Source organism: Micropterus dolomieu, linkage group LG01 (genome assembly GCF_021292245.1).
Source record: "Micropterus dolomieu isolate WLL.071019.BEF.003 ecotype Adirondacks linkage group LG01, ASM2129224v1, whole genome shotgun sequence".
In the NCBI taxonomy this organism is placed as follows: Eukaryota; Metazoa; Chordata; class Actinopteri; order Centrarchiformes; family Centrarchidae; genus Micropterus; species Micropterus dolomieu.
This window is the reverse complement of record NC_060150.1, coordinates 31,588,716-31,612,959: the sequence shown is the minus strand read 5'-3', so window position 1 is coordinate 31,612,959 and position 24,244 is coordinate 31,588,716. Positions and strand designations below refer to the sequence as shown.

General features: G+C 41.3%; 1 protein-coding gene across 1 annotated transcript in view; it reads right to left on the bottom strand.

The window, feature by feature from the left end:
- Nucleotides 1-20,430, bottom strand: part of ctnnd2a (catenin (cadherin-associated protein), delta 2a) — a 280,580-nt gene extending 260,150 nt beyond the window's left edge. The window contains exon 1 of the mRNA XM_046065452.1: nucleotides 20,168-20,430. The gene's annotated coding sequence lies outside the window, so the exon portion shown is untranslated. The remainder of the gene's footprint in view (nucleotides 1-20,167) is intronic.
- Nucleotides 20,431-24,244: the final 3,814 nt, after the last annotated feature.

Genomic DNA, 24,244 nt, shown 5'->3' with positions numbered 1-24,244 from the left:
GTTTGGTGGGAAGGGCTTAGCGGAGTGATGCGAGCAGCAGAGAGAGACGCGGAAGGTTTTGAATTGTATGTTCAGTTGTTACCGACTGCTGCTTTAATTCTTCAAAAAGTGCAAATAAAAAGAATATAAATTGTTAGACATGCCGTGAAGGCAATTTAAATAGATATAAATATAGGGGAGAGCAGGGTGATTTGAGCCCGTGGGGAAGTTGAGCCACCCCTTGTTTTTTGGCAACCATAGGCAAAATTGGTCATGCGACCACACATTTTTGAAGAGTCATCCATTTTACTCATCCTGTAATGGAGAGAGGCCCATGGAATAAGTCCTAAGCACATTTAAGATAAAAACTTTTTTTTTTCGTTCAAAGTGATTTTTTTATGTTCAAGGAGTCCTGATTCTTGTGTCTGAACAATTACAGACAGGTTTGAGAAAATCTTATGCATGCGTTTGCTTTACGAAGTTACAATATGAGGCTATATGTTTAGCATGACATTACCCTTAAACTGCTGGATGACACAAATTTGTTAAAATGGCAGGATGGGGTAATTTTAGCCAAAAGACCTGGGGGAAGTTGAACCAGATAATTGACTGTAATTTTACGTTGCATTCTTATGCATCACCGAAATGATGTGACATTATGCATTTTAGACCAGAAACCATCATGTCATGCTTCTATAAATGGAACACAGAGAGGCGTCGATTCCTATTGTGGGTTTGGACAGAGTAGTGGGAGAAGTACAGAATGGGAAGTCCATTCATCAGGTGGCAATGGTGATGATAAACAGCATGACTTTAAAGCAATACATTAAAATGAAACAACTTGCCGACATATCAAAGTGCAATTGAATGTTGAGTCCACTTTTTTGGAAAGCCGTATTTTGAAAACAGTTTATTTTAGATCCAAATTGATTATTGCCAGGGATGCACCAAAAAAATCCTAAAATATATGTACATATTTTAGTTGGAGGTTATTACTGTCATGTCCTCACTTTAAAGACACCGCAAGTAAAAACTGGTTCAACTCAACCCGCTCTCCCCAACAGGTACATCTATGTGAACAGTTGACACCCAGGCGCATAAGCCCCCACAGGGAGGTAAAGGCACACATGGAAGGCTTGGATGTTATTTTCATGCTGTTCCAGCTGCTCAGAGCTGAAAGTTTTCCTGCTGGTAGTGTTTGATCCCACTGAGATCCCGTATCTGTCAGAGGAAGGGAGATACCGCTGGGGCCGTGCAGCTTCAGTCAAATGCATGATGTCATCCTCTCGCTCTACTCTCCCTCTCCTTCTCTCTCACCATCCCTCTCTCCCTATCTCCATTTGCTGGTCTCCATCACTCCTTTTCCTTCCCTCTCCCATCTCTTTCTTCATTTCTTTCATGTGCTGTTGTGATGTGCCTGCCCTCGGAGACAATCATCTTCTGTACAAAGAACAGTTCTGCTGCAAGTGCAGAATTTGAATTTCTTTTGCAGTTTTGTCATGTAAATCAATGGGCATCAAAGTTCTAATTTGTTTCCTAGCTCTATAACATCTTTTTGTTTGCTGCTGCACCCGTCATGTAGCATCTGCCCCATCGTTACCAGTAATATAATAACAGGATTCTAACATGTGAATGTGCAGGTGTGCATGTGTATGCAGTGTTCAAATGTGGGAGGCAGCTGTGTGTGTGAAAGAATTGTCGCTGTGCTGGCATTTCTGTTCTAATGTTGTTGTCCTATTCTCCTCCTTATCAGCCACAGAACACATTCCTCCAGACAAACGCATGAACGCATGTCTGTGTGTGTGTGTGTTAATTTGTGTGCGCACGCGCCATTTTAAGCCATAATTGCGACTGTTTGTTTGGCAATGCCTGAATAAGTGCGCAACATCATGTGCAACTATGTGTGAGTCTGTCAGAGAGACAGTGAAATAGGGGGAGATAGGACAGCAGAGAGAGTGAGAGACAGAGAAAGATAAAGGCATTCAGTGCTCACTCTCTCTGGGTCCAAAGCCCTTGGGTGTCACAGAAGAGTTCCACTGTGTTAATCTCTGTGTAATAACTGAATCACAGAGAAAACAATAGAGCTCTCTGTCCCTTTTCACAAGCCAAAAGGCCTTCAGGCAGCTGGTTAGTCTGTCTAACTGTGTGAGTACAGAATGTGTGTATGTGTGTGCGCACACATACACACGCATGAAAACTGAAAGCCAGACATAGAGTGCTCTGTCTGATCTGTATAAAGTGAGCGAGGTTAGGAGATGTTTCTGTCTGAATCCTCAGTCGTGCTTTCTAAACAGGTTTCTGCGAAAACAAACACATGCAAACACAGGCGGGCCGGAACATTCAATTCATTTCAAATCCAATGCATTGTGAAGCAATAAGAAAAAAACAGAGAGACGATCAGAGCGTATTGTTCACAATGTGACTTTCTGAGATGCTCTGTCAAGTCCAATCCCTGCTGCTCCATAGTTACTCATTAAAAAGCATTCAGGATATTTTTTCTCTTTCTTTCCATCCATTCCTCAGAGGTGTGATCAGCCTTCTTAGTAACTGCTATTGCTGCAGGAGACATATGGGACCTCAGTGAGCTGTTAACCTCCTGGCTTGGCTGTGCCCTCTACCAGTGAATGTGTGTGTGTATGTGTGCGAGTGTGCGTGCATGCTCGCGCGCGCGCGTGTGTGTGTGTGTGTGTGTGTGTGTGTGTGTGATAGATGGACAGAGACAGACAGAATACACTGCTTGGTTTGGGGGGAGAGAGAAAGGAAAAAGTAAAGCACCATTAACTGATTGTTTGCCAGTGCACTTCACATTGAAGCTATTGTACAGCTTGGTCTCCTACCTGAACATGAGAACCAAGCTATCAAGATTATTTGAGGGTTGTTTAAGCCTGATACAGTGAGTCTTTTCCAGTGCTTCTCCTAAAAGCATCAAGAGTTTTAACACAAAGATCAACAAAACATTCCGCCCCCGTGTGATGACCTTGTTATACTTCAGACGATAAGCACAGTGAGTCTTGTCGCATTTGGTGAACAATGGTTTCCAAGGAAACAGACAACAAATCAGGCAGGCAAGAAAATAGAGCCAATGCATGAATTAAGGGAATACATGATCTTTGGGCGTTTCTATGGCTGCCATTTTATCATTATGCTTATAAGTGGAGGAAGCAAGTGTGTGTATACGTGTGAGAGGAGTTGCGCTGTGTTTTTGTTCTGTCCTCTGCCCAGCGTCAACTCACACTGAAAGCGTTTCAGAAGTGTTTCAGCAGCAGAGCATTTAGCCTGGCCTATGTTGTTGGCTTGTTGTTTATTTATTTATTTATTTTCTTGTGCTTCTAGTAATGATCACAGCTCTGTGAACCGGTTTTGTTCCGTTCTTTGAACCGGCTTCGTATCCCACATGGAGCATTTCAGAATAAAAGCTTTTTGCCAGCCTGATTTTGCTTACTTGTTTTTGTGCTTCTACCATGGTATGTATGCTACACAGTTAAATTTCTCTTGTTTTATCTGTCTTAACTGTGTTTATTGTTGATATTCGAGACTTCGAGGGAATTTTATTTTGAAAATCGTCCAGATTCTTTATTCCGTCTCTGTGTCTGACTTCCTGCCAGGTTCATCTGCTCTATGCTGCTTGACATGGTTTCCGTCAAAAAATAGATTGGCAGCATACTCTCTCCAGAGCTGAGCAGATGTTTCTGGGACGCGCTGCAGCCCTTCAGATGTGAGCACAAGCATTGACTAGAATGGCCGTGATCAGCTCCGGCAGCCGCAGATCAGATTGGACTATTGGCATGAGTCCGGGGTCAAGTAAACTTGGTATAAATTACTTGGTAGCAGGTGGGCCCCGTGATGAAGCTCTGCCCCCACTGTGAGGAGTGTCTAGCTCTGCTCCTACTTATACTGCTTTGCTAAGAGGAAAATTATGACATTTTTTTAATATGAAGAATAAATCAAAGTCTGCAGCTACTTATACTACTTATTTGTCCAGCTAAATGTTTAATGCAATTCTCCAAAAAGACCATCAATATCAAAACACTATTTTTAACCACCAACAGTAAGTCAGTCTGTCACATGAACTAAACTATTCAGACTGTGAGAGTGAGAACTGGCTAGCTACCATCAGAAAGCTGTTTGGTTGATGGGAGAGATCCAAATTTCGGAGATCCAGATTGCCAAACTGCCTTTCAGCCATTTGTCCTTGTTTTTGCTCTTTCTCGTCAACAGTGCAAAACTGCAGTTGCAAAGCACCTCTGCACAGAGAAGAAGAAGTGGAAGAAGAAGAGAAAATGACACTGCATTCTCCTCTGTTTCCCTTCATAAAAACACTGCATCACACCCACAAGCACACAATTAGGCACTGACTACATGACTGTTAGACTGACTACATGACTACAGAAATGCGTCTCTCAGTCGTAAAGGCAGCTAGAATAATCAATAGCAAAAATTAACACCGTTTTGATCACCCAACCTCTACCATTTATACTTTATGTTCATTTGAGCAGTTATAAATATCAAACCATTTACCTAGGTCTGGATCAATTGTGATTGGCTGAATGCAGTTCATTATGTGAAATTAGACACCTCTGAATGAATGCACTTCAATAACCAAATGGATTTTGTTGTCTACCATGTTGCCTTTTCCTGTACACAGCTTGGCAACAGGAAAATACTACGCAAATAGCAACACACAATGACTATGGATGCAATTTAGAGTTAAATTCATCTGATTAACCTTCTATGTACTCCTCCACACTGGTACCCTGTCATTTAATGAAATTATTGATTTTGCTTTTTAACACAGGTCTGCCTCAGAGATTTGATTACAGGTAACTCTGTTATTTTCAGGCTTCTGGCATTTCCTCACCAGTATGTATGACAGACCGCTACTATAAAAATTCATATTTCCCCTTCAGCAGGTCATAATGATCCCACTTTAATGATAGATCAGCCCTTCCTCACTAGGCCACAGGTAATGAGATCTTGCCTCTCTGGGTATTCCTACACATGCCTTTGTCACATGAATGAATAAATGTAAAACAATGAATATGAATGAACATGAAAAATAAAACCCAGCCAGGCCGTGAGAAGTAGACACAACACACACAGATTAAGATTAATTCTAAAAGAAAAAAATATACTAAAAAAATATACATTTGTTAGTATTGTCAGTATGACAACATGATCCGAAAATTCTAAACTAAAGCCACTTCACCAAACTTGTACTGCATACAGAATCTACAGCCATGTTAGTGTATTATTGATCAAACAGAATAAGTACTTATTCACGCTGTACTTTGATGTACAACTCGAAAAAATCTAATCCCCTCCCTCTACTTGCCTATTATATCACTCCTTCCCTACAATGGGCCACTGATCTCTATGCTGTCATAGCAGCCAAACAACCTGGCTAATAGTTACCAAGGCTTCTCTACAACTGGACCTGAATGGCACCCCTGGCTCTTGCTGGTAACCTGCTGACCCTCAATTTACCCTGAGTGTATGTGACAAAGACAAAAAACAAGAGAGCGGGTGTATGATTTCTCAAGTGATTATGGTATTCGCACCGGGATACATTCGCTGTGTGTGTGCATGTTGCCGTGTGTCTGTGCATCACATGTACACCTACAGCATGTGCATGAGCCAGACACAGCATGGAGCCGCGTCCACTAAGCCTCCACCAGTCAGCCGACAAAGACTGTCCACCGCTGGGCATGAGGCTGAGGGCGGTCAGCCTCCACTGGAGAAGCCGGTGGAGACCTCTGTACTCTCACTGGCCTCCTGCTGTCTTAGTGAATGTGCCATAATGGGAGAAAGAGTAATGCTGCCTGACTAACCAATTTGCTGCGTAATGTGTTTGCAGAACATCTTACGCTGTATACAAAACAGAAAAGTCTGTTACATATCTGTGTGGTTGCATCTTATGTGTGCATGTACCTGTGTCTCAATCACAAAATTGGCTTCACTGACCCATCAAAATCATTCTAGATGGGGGGGGAAAGAAATTGACTCCTTCGAAAACAGGGTTTATTGCAATACTCTCCTGGTGGAAGACATGGAAATGATGTAACGCTTTGAAACACTTGACGGGATCTAAAAACGTCCGCTCCTTGCTCGCCCCCACCCCCATCATAACAGTTTAAGGCTTGGCGTGCTGGCGGGCTAAGAACCTCCAAAAGATCAAAGTCAGACACCTCACTGTGCCTTTGGTTTCATTAGACCTTGTGATCCCACATTTTTCAACAGTTCAACAAACTTGTCACGCATCAGTTAAGAAGAGGTTGAAATCAGCGTTCCATTTCTTAACCTTAGCAGAATAAAACTGATTACAACTTTCATTTCTTATTTTGGAAAGAAGACAGCTTTTCCTTATAAATAAACACTTGGTGGACTGTGTAACAAAAAGTAAAGACAAAGGGGTGCGGGTGAATTGAGAGACACTCTTTCATTTGAAAGAAAGGGGTTCAAGCGCCCAAAGAAGATTGGGCGCTTGAACCCCTTTTGATCAAACGCACTATGAAGTGCTGAATGCCTCCCAGCTTATGGTGACACTGTTGTGTAGCTGATTCTTCCCTCTGAACTTTTTGATGGGGAGTATAGTAAAATGCTGGTGAAAAAAAGTTCCATCTTAGAGCTGTTCCTAACCCAGCTTACAATGGGATTCATAAATGGCAAATGCCCTAACATAGAAATCACTTCTATGTCATTTAAATATGACCTTTTGAATCTGGAAACACTAATATTGACCGTCTACCAGAAATAAAGGTGCAGATAAGGTAACTTGCCTGCAGTAAATGTAATCCCCAGCTTTTCTTGCTGCGTCTGTGAAATCAATATCATTTTATTTTATATATTGGAGAGACCCATATGTAGTCCATTTCAGTATAAAAAGCTTTTTGAGCCGAAGGTTCCTTTGTAGAGACAAACTGGGAAAGCATCTTCCATCATTCCATGTCTGCAGTGCAGGTCAAATTAGTTGAATTATTATCAGGTAAGCAAACTGGTAGCAGTGCAGCAGGGAGCTACTAACTCAATCCTCCCACCTCCACCGATTTCTGGCAATGGCTCACTCTGTTTCCTGCAGTGTCTGTGTGTGTGTTTGTGTGTATGTTTGTGTGTGTGTGTACAATTCCCTGGCTGCAAAGTGGATTTTTGTTGCAACTATAGTGTATATAATCAATTGTTTGTCTCTTGGTTTTAAAATATGTGTCGTCTTGTCTATCAGCAGTCCACAGAGAGAAAGCGAGGGGGGAAAAGAGAGCTGAGAGTGACAGAAATGGTGCGTGTGTGTGTGTGATTTCTGTGCATTTCTGGAATTCTGCGAGTCTCTTTTTCTCAGTCCCTTTCAAAGGCCTCTCTCTGACACATAAAGACTTTCACTCCAAATCTCTGGCACAAGCCCAAACCCAGCAGATTTCGAGCCTAATTGGCCTAAACAACAGCGAGGGGTATCTTGTCTTTGCAAATGACTGTAGCACTTTGTAAAGAATGTGCGAGCAGCCTTTGTTTGGTGTGTTTAAAACCTTCCCTAAATATAACTGAACCTCAAAATTAGCAAAGTAACGTGCAGGTATGATACATATTGTATAACCCAAGATAAATTAAGCGTTATGACAAAATAAATGGCTGCTAAAGTTGAAGCTCAGATGGCATTTTGTCATCATCTGTTTTTTTTTAATTGGAGCATTGTCAGTATCCAACGTGTAACCAGTTTTTTTTTCAGTCACCCTGTCTGCGTGTGAAGCCAGTTGTTGTTAAAATTTCACGTGCGTACCAGCGAACAGCCCTATTCTGTTTTTGGTATACAGTACCACACATATCTCCAACAGATTCCAGCCATAAGTGGTATACACAACAGTAAGGTGTGGCTATGCTTTGCAAACATTTAATGAAAAGCCTATGGGTCACTTTATTATTTTTCTTACCCATTTCATGATTGAAAACTTTCCAAAACACAATCTGTTTTCCACTCCGTTTCTCACAAGCAAGACAGAGCCAAGCTGATGTACTACTGTGGTGCCAGTGTGTACATAACACCGTTAGAAATTCATGAGCCGCACAATATAGTTAATTTATATGCGGAGAGTTGCTTGATGAATTATACATAGCAGATGCAACCCACAGAAGACAGATGAGTGAAATTAATGTGCGCTTGCACTTCTAGATACTAGCCATAGTTGGGATCTCGATGGTATACCCATGTATCACGTACATATCACAGATAATTAAGAAGTAACATCAAATGCTACTTATGAGGCAATTTGATGCCAAATGAGAATCCACAGAATTTCCTTTGCTAAAAAAATATCAGAATTCTGTACTTCCCAATAAAACACTGGGGGAAAACAAGGTTTCAGAGTGTATTTGACTGCAGTCTGGTGTGGTGAGTATGTTCTACACTGAGCCGCCAATCAACTTTGAGGCTCAATAAGACATTGTGCAATACATTGAAACCCCTGCTTAAGGACAGCTATAGGAAGAGACACGGCTGGTTTAGGGATGTTATTCTCCTGTTTGCCTGTGAACATTTAAAGCAACCCCACTGCAAACTAGAGAAAATTACAGGGGGGAGTTTTTAATAAGTAATTCCTTTAAAATAGTAATTCAACCCTAACATTACTAATTAGTGTGCTCAAAATAATTATTGTGTTCTCTTCATACATTAGAATTACTTAAAGCTAGGGTAGGCAACATTGGAGAACTAGTAAAAGAAGGCTAGATTTTGAAAGTATCCAACCTAAAAATCTTCCCTTCAGGCCTCCGTCCAAGGTGCATTTTCATGCACAGTGAGTGCACGGCCAGAGTGCATGCAGGTGGGCAGTTAGAAAGGCAGATCAATCTGGCCGAATGAAATGGCTCATGGGCTCATTACAGTCCTACAACAGCCACAGATAGTGTTGTTTTTTGTTTATTTTTTTCTACCTCAGTTTTAATTTGTCCCACATTAAATTGTTCTTGTTCCCTTGACAATTAATATGCACCTGTAAACTTATTACAGTTTTATTTTTTGTTCTTGAACTGAGATACATGGATATATTTTGGCTGTTAAACACATTAGGTTGTAGCATCCCTTGGAAAAGGCAAATTCCTGATTTTTCATAAAACAGAAAGGGAAGGGACAAATTATGCGATTTGTGGAAACAGTTAAATTATTTAAAAGGTAAAAATAACTAAACTGAGAGACCGAAAAAACCATACGAAGCACATGATTAGTAATTTAAAGGGATCATTTGTAATTTGCGGGCACAAATTACAAAACTGATGGGACATTTCTCAAAGGTTTCTGCCCTGACACCTCACAGTCTGAAAAAATGGTAAAATAAGAATATCACTTTATTCCTCCATCATCTGGTTGGTTGAATTTCATTGCAGAGAACATCCAGCATCCACTGCATGCATACTTACAGTTTTTTAGCATGAAGCATTCCTCTTCCTGAAGTCTGTGATATATAATTCATAGCCCACCACTGGCTTCACAACAAAACATACACCTTCATCTTCATCGTTCTTTACTCCTGAATAACTTCATGTTTATGTCGCTCTCTAGAGCACAACAGTCCATGGGAGTTCCACTTATATTTTAATCTGAAAACACCCAAAAGAAGAAACCTGTTCTGTTAAAAGAAAGCATTTTGTTGTCAGGCATGCTGTGTAACAAAGGATGCCTCAGGAGGAACTGGGCATAAATAAAAATGCTGAATATCAGGATAGAGCATAATACAGCTTGCAGTGACACAAGCTTTACTCGGAACAAGCACAATGTGTAGCTAGACTGAAAACCTGCCTTTGTTAACTCAGGGACTGTGAAATGAAATCGAATAATGTGGACAGCGGGAGCTGAGGCTCGACTGTGGATGTAGCTCTCCAGTGTCAACACACATCAATAAACAACCTAATAAAAAGCCCCATGGTCAAAACATTATTTCAGCTGCCGTTCCTCTTTCAGACGTGCTGAAAACACTCACAGCTAAATCCTCACACAGTTTCTTCCTTACAAATTGTATTATGTGGTCTGTGTCCTACAGGTGGTTGCTTCTGATCTCTGACGTCACTCTCTTTCTGTAGCCATACCTTCTTCTTTCTTTTTCCATTGATCGAGGTGGACACAAATCCGCACACACATAAACCCTACACACCACGGCAATAAAATAAAGTGGCTCGATCCATAAACGGGCCACATTGGTCTAATCTCTATCTCTTACTGAGTGTGTCTCTCCCATCATTTCCATCAGACCCTTTTCTACAGATATGAGACAGCGTCTGATTGACAGGTGGAAGTAGCCACAGCAAAACATGGTTGATAAAGATCAGTGTGTGCTGCTGATGGGCTGTCTGTTGATCCGACCACAGGCATTGGGTATGGCATTTATACCACTTGGCTGGCCTCAAGCTTTTAAGATAGAAATACTACTGTGTGTGTGTGTGTGTGTGTGTGTGTGTGTGTGTGTGTGTGTGTGTGTGTATGTGTTGATAGGGGATCCATACTTACCCAAGATCTAGTGAATGAGAAAAGTTCAGATATTGTCTTTAAGTATCCTTTGGGCTCTGCACAGGCACAATCACCTCACCGATATCACTGATGCTCAATAGATGGGTTATCAGGGATGTTCTGAGCGGTTTTAATCACCCGCTGCAGAGCGCCCCTGTCCTGGGCCGTGCACATCCCATAACAATTTGTGTTGTTTTCAGTCAAGATGCTTTCCTCTTAAAAGGTTCAGATTCTTTAGAAACCCATCCCTTTGATTAGTGATTCTTTTCTCTTTTAATAATCAAAAACTGCCAGTGGCTATGGAGACAATACCCTTAAAAGGGCTTTTGACTTATTGACTACTGACTCTTTGATCTCAAAATTCATGTTTAAGCGTGCAAACAGGCTGTGCATTGTACTCTACTGGTGGTGGGTTCTTAAAATGCACTGTTCCTCTGACCCATTGCATGTCCTCTACATTATAGGCTAAAATGGAGAAAACTAGAGAACCAGCTTCTATAGATTATTTCAACGATTCATCGATGCGTCGTTTAAGAAGAACTTCTGCTTGACGGCAGCGGTGTTGACACTGTAATTCAAGAAAATACACGTGAAATGGGAAATGGGAAATGGGAAATGAGTGATCCTGCACACGAAACAGCTGTTGTTTGTTATTATTGTTATTAGCAATTATAAAGACAAATTATAAAGACAAAGAATATGGGTGAAAGGATGGATTAGCACACGCAGGTAGCAGGGATTGTCTGAGCTACAGAGAGAGCTGGAGGTGAGTAAAGGTGTAGCCCCCGACACCCAGTTAACTCATGACTGTGATGTTACAACTCACGGCCCAAAAAGGAGAACAGCAAACGCACGTGTGTACATTTTCAGCTGAGGACTGCGGCTTACTTTGGCTAGCCTTCAACTCAACAATCAATCATGATTTCAGTTAAATGCTAAAGTTGCTGTTACTGTTACCTTGTCTGTGGTCCACTGGCAGAACACCGGCTGCTTTTGGTTCAGGTGCCGTCATGCTGTTGCCGAGGCGACATAAGTTTCGTTTTACGGTGGACGGACGGCAAGATTACAGAGTTGTTGTTTTCTTTAGCTTGAAATAATCACATACTTTGGACACTTTCACACAAAAGAATTTGCATCGATGCATTTTAGTAATCAAGACACCAAGCCATCTGCGAAGTAACATGAGGAAGCGTTCTGTATTCAACACGAAAGATGGGAAAATCATGAATAATGGTAAGGCTTATGCAAGTGCCTTACAGTAACTTTAACCCGCCACTCAAGTGAAGCAGCAGAGACACTGCAAATGAAGAACATCATGGGGTTTCAGTAATGCGGCTAAGGATTAGGTTATGCAGGTTGTGCTCAAATTAATTAGAACATTTGCGTGTTAGTTCCCATTTGTTCAAACTTGTATTTTATTTTAAAAGTGATTATCCTGATTTGTAATGTGTGAACCCTCAAACGCAAGCGCGCACACGCACGCACACACACACACACACACACACACACACACACACACACACACACACACACACAAACAGCAGCAATCAAAACTGCAGTTGCAACAAGTGTCCAAAATGAAGCAGCTATTATTTTTGTTGCCTGTAGATGGTTTAGGATTAAACTGCAGGATTAAAAAGTCTGCGACTGGATGACAATAGCTGGACTTGATTTCAGGTGGTGAAGCACATGGCATCATGTGCCCTTGTGTACAAAGAGAAGAGCAATGATGTGTGCGGTAAAAGAAGGGAAAAGTAATAAACATACACACAGTTGCTCACCCTCACATACACATCTAGGTGCAGGTGTTCATTTCCCATTAAACACGTTATTTTCCACTTGACCAGCCAGCAAGATAATACTACGTTGCTGTGCAGAGAGACTATAGATGAAGCCGACAACAATAAACCTCCCTTCTTCCGGCCACGTAACATGTCATTATGCCAAAGCTTTTTTTCTCTCTCTCGCACTTTCACTTCAGCTTAAACATTTTCTCCTGTGAGGCAACTTGCAATGTCCTCACACCTGCTTATTTTTAGAAATAAGACCAAACTGGAGACTGTCTAATTACTTTCTTGCACATATAGATTTCACCGAAAAGGCCGTCGCGAAAGTTCAGCCAGGAAAAAGGGCAAATTCAATGTCTTAGCCAATAACAGTGGGAAAAAAAGAACAAATAGGTGTTGAAGCAATGGTGCAAACAACAGCATTAACACAAAGTCCCGCACGCCCTTGTACACACACATGCACTCAAAAGCACACGCGTACATAGACTTCCCAACCTGTGGACACGAATATGTGGATTCTGATGACAAACCCCCATACATGCAGTAAAGGTCAAAATCACACACATAGACACCAACGGATGAACAAACAGGCACACTTGCACACTCAGTCCTACACGCACAAGCCAACTCTGGGCTTCATTTTCGCCCAGGGAAATCAAGATGATCTGTGCTCCAACTATGGCTTCTCTTTGATGCTCAATTAACTCAGGCAGACCTGGCTAGCTGAGCCAATTATTAATTCAGCTTAGCAAGTACATTGTGGCTGGCACAGAAGTGATGTCATGGCTAGGCAACCACAGACACACTGCTCTCACTGTAGGGCCTGCACTAAATAAATACCATTAGGTTTTAATATGCATAATTTGAATTTTTGACAATGGCAAATATAGCATGGTGCAATTCTGTGGTTTCCCTCATCACGGTCTGCAATTTGTTCTTCGCACCTTTCTGTCACTTCCTGCTATTTAATGATTCCTTGCCTGGGGTTCTACCTGCTTATAAGCCATTCTTACTCCCCAACAAGCTCTGTTGCTAAGCTCTTCCCACCTCTGTCTTTACTTAATTTATCTCCCCCCAACTTTTTCACATTTTACCCCTTCCTTCATCCCCTCTTCTCTCACATGCATCCTCTCTCTTCAGTTTAAAAAAATCATTTATTTCCTTTCTCTTCATTTTGTCTCTTCCTTTCTTCCCTCATGCCTTTCTTTGTTTTCCCCTGCACTAAAGACTGAAGGGAAGGAGGGTTGATAATGGAGCAGAGGAGGTGGGGGGGGGGCAGTGGGTGACAGAGGGAGTCCCATCTGCAGTGAGCTCATTAGAAGACGGGAGGAGAATCGGCGGCAGAAACACACTAGTAAGCATCCACACACCCCTCTCTAAATCTCTCTCTCTCTCCCTCCCTCCCTCTCTCTCTCTTTCACATATTGCTGCCTTGCTGGACTCATTCCAACAGTAACACATCGCTACTTCCTCTCTCTCTCCCTGTCTGCTTCCTGCTGCGCTCCTCAAAGTCCTGCTCTCATTAATCACTACAATATACAATACACAGCAATTGGTGAATGGTTTTACCTTTTATCACCTTCCAGTACTTTGAGGCCATATATTTTTTACTACATGTGGCATCAGTGGAAATCGAGCTATAAATCCAAAGCATTGTTAAAGCTGGATGACTTTTCTTCTTCTCTTTCTTTTTCTGTGAAAGAAAGGGAAGTGTGACACATTACTGATAGGGAGATTTAATGCTCAAGGACACTAAGGAAGGCTAAATCTCTAACTGGTGCCTGAGCTTGACCCTACTTTTGTAGATGATGCCATGAACCTTCCTGACAGATGATTGGAAGAATTCTCAGCAGTGCCTTCAGTCTAAAAACCTGCCTCCCAAAGTGGGGAAAAAGAACCACCTACTTCTAAGTCATCGTACAGTCACTTTATTTGTCCAAATTATACTGCCATTTGGAGCCACTGTAATGTAAAGTCGCCAATTGCAGGTGTAAAGAGGCAAACCATGCCCGTTGCACACTGTCCACTCCTTAGGATACATTAATGGAGCTGGAAAGCATGAAAATAGGGGGTGGTGTCATATCAGCAGAAAGCCTGGCTATATCATCTTAAGTCTTTTGTGTAGCATTCCAAGCACTATTCCCATATTGTCCATCTTCTTGTAATTTAACAGTATTTTTTTCAACTGATCCCCGAACAGGGAAATTTCTCACTGCGTCCCCTTCTTTACAAAGAGTCCAAAAGGTCAGCGATAAACCAACATCCTTTGAGCTGTGAGGTATTCTGTGGGTTGTAATCTGACATTAAAACGATCCACTTGCCGGGTTTGGCTATTAACTCTGAAGGCAAGTATTCCTATTCCTACTTGAAGGCTCCGGGTCGGATTTTCCGCGAAATCCAGTGACTGACACCTGCGTGCGCGCTCCTGAGGATCTCGCTTTGTCTACTGACTTTGCACTCAGCAGTGACGACACTGCAACTTACGACATGGAGTCTGCTAACACTAAGAAACGACCTGCTCCCAGCACAACACAGACTCCAACACAAACTCCACATAAGGATAAAAAACAATAAAAGTTTTATCTGCTGAAGCTCATCAGGCCTAATGTGAATCAGATCAAAAACACGGATCAACATCGGCAGGGCTTTTGAATCATGGAGAAACCTCCGCTTTATTTTGGGTATAAAAACAGACCCAGAGTTGGCTTTCATCCTATTGGACAGGTAAGCTAACATTACTACAAAGCATGTAAAATATATTTTGATTTTGTGCTTCAGTTGGCTCAAGTTAGATAGTGTTAGCTCGCCGGCTAACGCCGAGCAGTTGCTAATGTTGTCCAGTGCAAAGTTATATCGCTTTCACATTACTTATCCAACTAATGTTTGTTTTTATTTACTCTTTTGTACAGCACTTTGTGATTTTATCTGAGAAAAGCGCTTTATAAATAAACTTTACTTACTTACATGTTACTTTCCTCTGTACCACTGTTATGTCAAAGTGTCAAAGCCTGCAAGAAATGATGTAATGGTAAAAAGCTAATGTGGAGCGATTTGTTTACTATCCCATAGTGATGCAGCCACGAGCAGCCAGCAAACGCTACAGTAGCTCGGACCTGCCGCTGTTTGCTTCATAACGTTCAATTTAGATTTATTGCCTTTTACTGATACTCAGGTACACAGCTTCTCCACCTCTCAGTCGCTGTAACTAACATGACCCACATAATATACAACCCAGAGGAAGAGCCATCCACTAACACTACAGTAAATGTACTTACTGCGGTCTAACTGCTATAAAGTGTGACACAATCTCGTTATAATATTCAGTCCAGCTCACTAACAGTTTCATTATCATCCAAAACATGTAGCTGTGCTGAAATTGCTGAGCCTCCGGTGACAGATACACAGATAGTAAAGACAGTTACTGAAAGCAGCAGGCGAGCTAACGATGTAGCACGTTGGCTAAATGCAGTGTAACGTTATCATGTAACGAGCATGGATTAGTTCAACATCAAGCTGATAAAAATATTACTGTAAAGTTGTAGTGGGAGTTTAGCTGAGTTTCCAGCATGTTGTGTGAAGCTGGCTCCCTACCTGTCTATAGCCGCTCTCACTTTGCCTTTTTTCGGGAGTACTGTGCCAATATGCCAGTGTCTCGCTGCGCTGAATGAAAGGTACGGCGCCAGTGTCGATCCACCTCTGAGACGGTAACGATGAAGTAACAGAGCCTGAACATGTCTGGAGAAAAGCCACAGCCTGCATGCTGGTGTTCCTGTGTTTACTGCATGATTTCTGTATGAAAGCGGTTGTGTTTCGGATTCTGCTCGCTCATGAGTTCAAGCGAGCACGCGTACAAGGACACGCCTGGTTGCAATCTTAAAACCGCACCGCTAGTGGCCGCTGAAAACTACATAATGCCCCTTTAATATGCAATGAGATCAACTAATCAAGAGGTCCACTGGAATGTTGTGTCCCAATATATTAAGGCGCAGTGTTGGCTAGTAATGTGATTATTTTTCATTAAGAACAAGCAAAGTAATTTAATTTAGTAATTACATTACAGTTACTAATCCCAGTAATGCTCCATTATCTCAACATTTTGTGGGTTGGCATGTTGCTGTCCTAGCAGGAGTTTGATGGAGAGTTGCTTATACAGTAGTTTCCAAACTGTGCGTTCAGGGGACAGACTAGACCGCGATGTGTTAGCTTGGCACAGGGCTGGAAGTAGAGGGAGGGGACTAGCCTCTAAAAAGAAGAGGAATGCAGCTCCTACAGCTCCAAACTTGTGTAATTTATATGCTCTTGCTGCTGGGCAGCTGTGGCTCAGAAGGTAGACCAAGTCGTCCACTCATTGTATAAAAAAAAGGCTTGTTGACCAACTCAGTGCAGCATCACCGGCAGGGGTGAATCATATTCATGATGGGACAAGCTGCTAATGTATTTCATTCTCACTCATTTCATTGACACACTGATTTATAATTGTAAAGAAGGCAATGCCAATTTCACTATTTCATGATTTGGACATGTGAGGACAAGGCATAACATCTAGAATATTATCATGGCCATATCCCCATAAGATAGCCATATTGGGTGCACTGCACAGCACCCGTGAGAGAAAGAAGAGTGATATTACAGGTTTAATGGTCCATAACATGTATGTAATCTTGTAACAGTTTCACAGTAATGGGGATATTGTAAAAGTGTCCATTAGCAGTGGCACATCAGTGTTTTTATGTCATTAAACAAGCTCATAAGCATCTAGTTACTAACATTGGCATCAAGTCAGCTGATTGATGAGCACACAGAGGCTGTCAATTAGCTCCTCCATTGTGCCCATGAATAAGCAATCAATGCAATCGGCACATGTCAGCCAGTTGCCCGAGGCCCATTCACATTGCATTTTAGTGAATCTATAGAAGAAAAGATGAACAACATATCAGATAACAGAGCTCACGGACATCAAAGTGTTAAATCAAAGCATTCATTTTCATCTTAATGGTGCTTCATGTTCCACAATTGTCTCTACTCATAGTAGTAATAGATAGAAAGGACATGAATAGACCTACATACTTTACTGATACTTCTCCATAAAAGAAAACAGCTATTTCTATGTGTTCAAGGAGAAAAGGTCATAACAAGAGCTTAATTTGAAATCAGAAAATAACTAGACTGCTAATAAAAGATACATAGTTAATACAACAATAGTTTTTTCTCCACCTCATGTTGACAAATGAACAGCATCAGATGTTGCCTCTGGGCTTGTGTCATGCCTCAAAGAGGTACCATATTTGCCACCGTGCCTCAGAGCTCCTCTAGAGGAAAGCCATTTGTTCATTCTCAGCAATTGTGTAAAATAATATTTAGATTCTTAAAAACAAATGACAACAATACACTACTGGGAAGACATACTGTACTCTCGCATCTTTAAGGAACATGTCTGAATAAAAAGGTATTATTACAGGAATGTGGGATGTTATCTTGAGTCTGTGTTAATATAATAAAGGTACAGAGTGACACTATGGGGAAGAACTTTTTGGCCATTGAAGGTCAAAGGTCAGGTTTAAGCATAAAACAGAACCCATGGCCCTGGTAGAGATTCTTCTTGTCTTGCTTAGTGACAGGTGCTCCAGGTACTGCTAGTGCAGGAGCCTCCCTGCTCACTGCGCTCTCTTACATGTCACATGAATTATGAAAAGTCCGGGAACAAGTGAAAGTAGAAGGGATTGAAATAGTCTCGTCCCATTGAAAGATTTCTGTGTTGTTATCAAGCGTATGATGAAAATCAAATTTGACTTAAGAATCAAATCAAATTTCATTTTTGACATGGATATTTTACTATTCTCAACGTCAATGGCGAGATGGTTTTGATGCCAAAACCATCTTTCAGCACACAATTGGCCAAACACCCAAACATCAAAGCAAAGATTCAGCGGGGAATTCCTACCCCTCTTGATCTCAATCTTTGCTCATTTCAAGTGTAGAATTGGCCTCAGGTACAGCATGGTAAGTATTTTTTATGTATCCAATATGTCTCTCATACACTGCAACATGGATAACAAAGTTTGACAGTCACAGAATGGTATTTGATCTGTAACACCGTCAGTGCACTACACCCCACTATCACTTTCTAATGAAAATTTAATTCACAACAGTTACAGAATTTTCAAATCCTCCCTGACCCTGGTCTGCTACCCGGAGGATAACTATAATTCAAATTCTCCCCTCCCTTCATCAGCTCTATAAGGCAATCCCGGGCAAGCTCATTCCAGCAGCTCTTTGGACTGTCGTCAGCACTCCATCCTGTGGATGCCTGCCAGCAGCCCCTCCGTCCGATCAATAGGCACCGGCGGCTAGCTTTCCCCCTTTGCTCTCTCTGCCTCTCTCGGCTACCACAGTATAAAGACTGGGCTGTTCTGTTCTGCCGGCGCAGCACAGTGATTAGGCATTAGGCCTACGCTGCTGTGTGAATTAGCTTAATCTGTGTCCGCGATGAAGGACGAAGCTTTTCATGCCCACTGGAGACATTCACTGGACATAAAAGAAGCTAATCTTTAGGAAATTTAGGGAGGGAATGGTGTGCGTGTGTGTGTGTGTACAGTGTATGTGTGTGAGAGATGGAGACACAGTTCCCACAGTGATAGGTCTTTTGTAATGCTGCTTATCCTTCCAATAAAATAAATCTATTGAATTTCTTGAAGACATGTGCCTCATGGGCAAGGAGAGTGGTGTCCTGTCATCACTTTAAGTACTAGAAAAAGTGAATAACGTGCTGGTTGAAACAGATGGAGCAGTGGCTGTCTGTGGAGGACATTGGAGGGAGAAAAAAAATCTATATCCCCTATATTCCTGTACCAGGGGTCAATATGAGGGGAATTAGAGGGGATTCTATTCTCCTTCTTACACGGCTGCTTACGACACAGAGGAAGCTGGCTAACCTGCAAATCTCAAAGCAAAGTTGTATAGTTTCAAAGCAGCACGGACCATAAGACTAAGGGTTTAATGTGATACAGACCTGAGAATGCACTAATATTCTTTCCCTCTCTTTACAACTGTGTCTCAGCTGTCCATCATGCACCTGTGCTGACATGCAGTAGGCTGAACATGTATCCAAAGCATGCCTAAAAGCAGCCCAGCCCTCCTCCTCCTCCTCTCCTCCACATCATCTGCTGGATATATTGTACGCCCTTGACAAACTGCCAGCACACAACCCCCCCTCCTGAAAATGTCTATTGATCAAAGCACAAGTACAGCTGTGGGAAAGGTATGGAGTCTAACCCATACTCTTATCCTTGTGTCACCTCTCATGCCCCAGAACCTTACAGACAAAATCCCATGAAATTTAAGGAGTATCAGCGGACAATGACATTTATAAGCAATATACCATGCCAGGATACCTGAAGCAGAAGAGTTTGGTCCAGCAATAAATCATATACCATATTATATACCATGACATCATGTCCAGATATCTTGGATATAAAAATCTTGAATATAAAAACAACTTAACTTTTGGCTGTGAATGGAGTTGTTAAAACAAAATAAACATCATCTGGAAAGGAAGAGCAACTACACTCATTCCGTTTACAAGGTGCTTTTCACACGTTTAAAGCACTTTTACGCACAAGCAATGGTGAATTTGGTTCAGCAGCCAGCTGGGGCCAAATATCTGTTGTGTGTTGGGTGATCTTGTCACAGTCGAACACTTGTTTCTGAGAGGAGCTTCGCAGTATGCTCGGTATCATAAGCAGGACATCTTCCCAAAATCATCCAGCATGCATGATCCAGAAGTCATGTTCAGATTTCCTGCGCAACTCCACATTGCAAGACCTCTCCCACTTAACACACAGGCATTTGAAGACCTGTCACCCAATCCCTGTCTGCCCAATCTTATTAAGTCTACAGCAAAGAAAATAACGCGATGACTTACCGAAATGAGATCCTGGCCGCTGTCAGCGACCGGCTTCTCCTCGTATCCCTTCTGCCCCTGGTCCGCCTACTTTCAAGTCAATCCGCAGCGTGTTTAGATCAGATCAGAGCGGAGCGGTGCGCCTTTTCGCTGTGTCCTGCGTCCAGAGTTGCCGGGGATGGAGCGACCATTTGCCGGGATGCTGGGGCGGGGGTGCGAGGCTGAGGCATCCGCAGGGAGGAGGAGAAAGATTGTGGATGAGACAGGGGAGGAAGAGGCGAGGCGCTGGGTACGAAAGCTAGAAAGGAAGAAAGAGAGAGAGAGAGAAAAAGAGAGAGGGGAGAGCAGCAAATCACTGCAGCGACGGTGAGGCAACACCACCGGAGAGGAGGCAGACAGCGGCTCTCTGTCTCGCTCTCTCACGCACTGCACGTGCAAGCGCACGCGCAGGATCGCCATCATACAAGGGTATGGAGCGCCATCTTTGGGTGGTGTGTCGTACGAAGAGGTTGGTATACAGTATCTCCTACATTTAAAGTGTGTCATTTGTGCACATTCCCATAGTGATGTCTTTGCTTTTTTGACATCCTGGGAGTGTCAGTGTTGCTGCACAGGTCGCTCACGGGGCTTATTGCACCCCCAGTTTTTCCTGTTTCACACCTTACCCCTAGAAGGTGTTGAGTTTCACAGCACACACTATTAGAAAGTCACCCATGGTACCAACCCCCCTTTCACACACACAAGCATCCATTTAGTCCCTTAAGATCTACCCAACCCTTTACCATGACCATAACCACTACATCCATAGCCGACCTAACCCAAGCTCCTACCCTTAACCTTTAACCAAACCCAAGTCATTATCAAAGTCATAGTCAAACCTAATTTACCTTCTATGTGCATTTTGCTCCCAAGTGAGGGCTGAGTCCCCATTTGTGACTGTGTGAACAAATCCCCTGAATACCATCCCCACCCATGTTGTTGTAACCTACCACCCCCCCTTCTGCACACATACACACCTCCATGGCAACTACATCCCTACTGGGTTATGATGATTATAATATCACCTGACCTGCACTCCATCATCTTTCCAGCCCCCTATTCCCCCTGGCTTCCCTCACATACACCTGGTATCCCAAGGTCAAGAATTGCTGAGGGTGTCAGATATGTGGCTACATGTTCTGCACACTAAGTTCTGCTAGCTTGAACGGACTGAGAATTTCCTAAGTCAAATGTGTCTCTCCTTGTACACATTAAAACATGTTCATTATGTTGAAATATGACCATTGTGCACACTGTCTCTTCTGTCTCCTTTTTTAACCCGACTGTCTCAAGATGATCTTTTCTTCTTACATTAATTCTATTTTTACGCAATTCTTAACAACGCAATCTGAATTGCTGAATTGTTCTGTGGCATTAAGTGACTGAAATGCTTGTTTGGATGTAATATTTAAATTAATATCTCAAAATGAATGTTACTGATGTTATTATGTCCATGAAGCACCATAGCACCATTAAAGATTGGATTTAGTAATCCAAGTAAGACCTTTTCATTTATTCAATGTGATCAATTTATTTCAGAAAATGCAGTGTAATATGTGGAAAAATATTTGTATTCTTTTTTCCATTTTTATTTTCATCTGTAAAGCAGAAATTGCATTTGTACTACGCAAAATTGGTTTGTTGTGTTGGATCAGATGTTACTATAGTTGTGGGATGCAGAGGTAAAAAACAAAACAAAAAAACAATAATGAGCTGTGGGACACTGCGCAAGCAACCTTCTTTAATGACCATATTTGTACAGACTAAATATGAAAATAGAATAACATGAAATTGCACTAATTTGGGTTTAAAATTAGTAACTCCAGTATCTTCTGTCAGAGGTTCACTGTGTTAGATCCACAGTACTGTTGTTGTACCATGTGTCACCTATCAACAAGTGTGCATTGCCTAAGTTAATCAGATGGTTGAGCTAGCAGGGGTAAATCACCTGTTTCACGTTTTACATTCTGTGATTTACAGTTCAGGTGTAAATATGTGTTTATTTTAAATTTGGCAAACACACACTACATGTTTTATTCTCAGTTTTAATAACAATAGTAATCTAACCTATAGCATTTTCATGAAAGAAACAGCTGTGTGTTTGGAATAAACATTATAATTACTGAGAGCAGCTCCGCAAGAAAAGAAAAGTGTCACATATAGAAGCTCAAATATCACTAGAACCTTTTTGTATTTACTGCACATAAAGGTATATATTTTGAATGGCAATAGAATGACTGAACACACACACACACACACACACACACAGGAATGGCATCCCCATGGGGTAGATGTATTTCTACAATAATTTTACTATAATACGTGACCAGATTCCGAGTTTGTCTGCTTTGCAAAGTAACTTGCCGCAGTCAACAATGCACTCAAAGTCAAGCATCTTTGACCAAAGGTTGATTTGGATTTGGACAAAAAAATATTTTTACAGTTACAATTGTTGCCATAATAAACAGTAGCCCTAGGTTTTGAAATTCTAGTTTCTTAGTCCACTAAACATGTAGAATGAAAGGACAAATGCTTTAAAAATGCTCACAAAATTAAAGCAGATTCAATTAATATTGATGACCCGAAAAGGCAGTTAAATTAGTGTTTAATTGATTTAAAATACTGGCGTAAATAAAGGCTTATATTTTTTCCAAAAGTATGGATGAACTTTACCAGTTGAAACTGTGGCTCTAAACAATAATAGATTGAATTATGTTATTAGGTTTCTTGATAGCATTATAAACCATTCCGAAATACTAATATCCTCAGTTTGTGACCAGAAAGAATGACCAGCAGAATACATTTGGGTGGGAATAGTGAAAGAGCATTACGGCTGACACTGTTGCAGACTGGCTGCTGGAGAAAGCCCAGCAATCAAGATTCTCATTAATTATTATCACCATTCATCTGTCTTTCAGTTTCATTCATTTACGGCAGGAGGTTCTGCAGTCTGCTTTCAATGCCTGACTGAATTGTCTTTCTCTTTGTTTTGTTTTTCCCTCCTCTGTAATGTCACATGGAATTGTTAGTGTTTGTTGTTTTCATCTTACACATATGGACAAAACAGACATATTTCACTTTTCCATTCCATTATCCCATAACAGCATTGCAGCATTACAGCCAAAAGGGAATTTGAATGTAAATAAATAAATATATATATATATATATACCAAAATCTCTCCCATATTGCCATTGCATTGAGTTTATTCTTTTGCATATCTCTGCCTGCTAGTTACCAGCCTGTTTTACAGAATTGATTTCTTACAAGATTGATAACAATTGAATAACAGTTTTACTTTTTGTTATTCTGTTTATTGTTGTCTTACAATAAATGTACCTTCTTTAAATTTCTCAATGTGTCTTTTTTTTGTTCTTTTCTCCCAGTCTCTGTACATGTGATGTGCCAGGGTGTGCGTGCACATGCATGTTTGAAGAATAGCCACTAGATGGTGCCACTAAGCTGAGATACAACTTGTTATGCAAATCAGTTGATAAAGAAATCCAGTTTTGAAGGCACCGGCATTACATTTTAGCATATTTTCTAATCAAAATTAATACTAAATATTCGTTTATTCGGTGGGTAGTGTAAAAGCTGGCTATTTTTTGTTTTCCTATTTGTAGAAGTCTCAGAAACAGATGAAAAATCCTTTTCATCATTAAGAATATAAACAGAGAAAACGCAGACATAAACCTAACCAATCCCGCAGTGTCCACTTGCATTTAATTTTCTTCTCAGTCTTGAATGTGCACAATTGTGAGTGTGTGTGTGCACTGAAGACCTGAAGGTCATGCTATGATGAATTATAAATAGACCCTTACAAATGTGTTCCGTACTGTAATAAAAAAAAAACAGTTGTGATAAAGTCTCTCCTTTAGATGTTTTATTTAAAATATTATTTTTTCTCCCTTTGGGCTGCCTCATTGTACAGTTACTTCATTGGCATGTTTGTGATGATTTAAGCATATGCAACGGAAACTTGTGAAAATGGACACTTTTCAGACATTTAAGTGGGGATTGCATGAATGTGGAAAAACCTAAGCAAAATGGAAAGTCTGTGA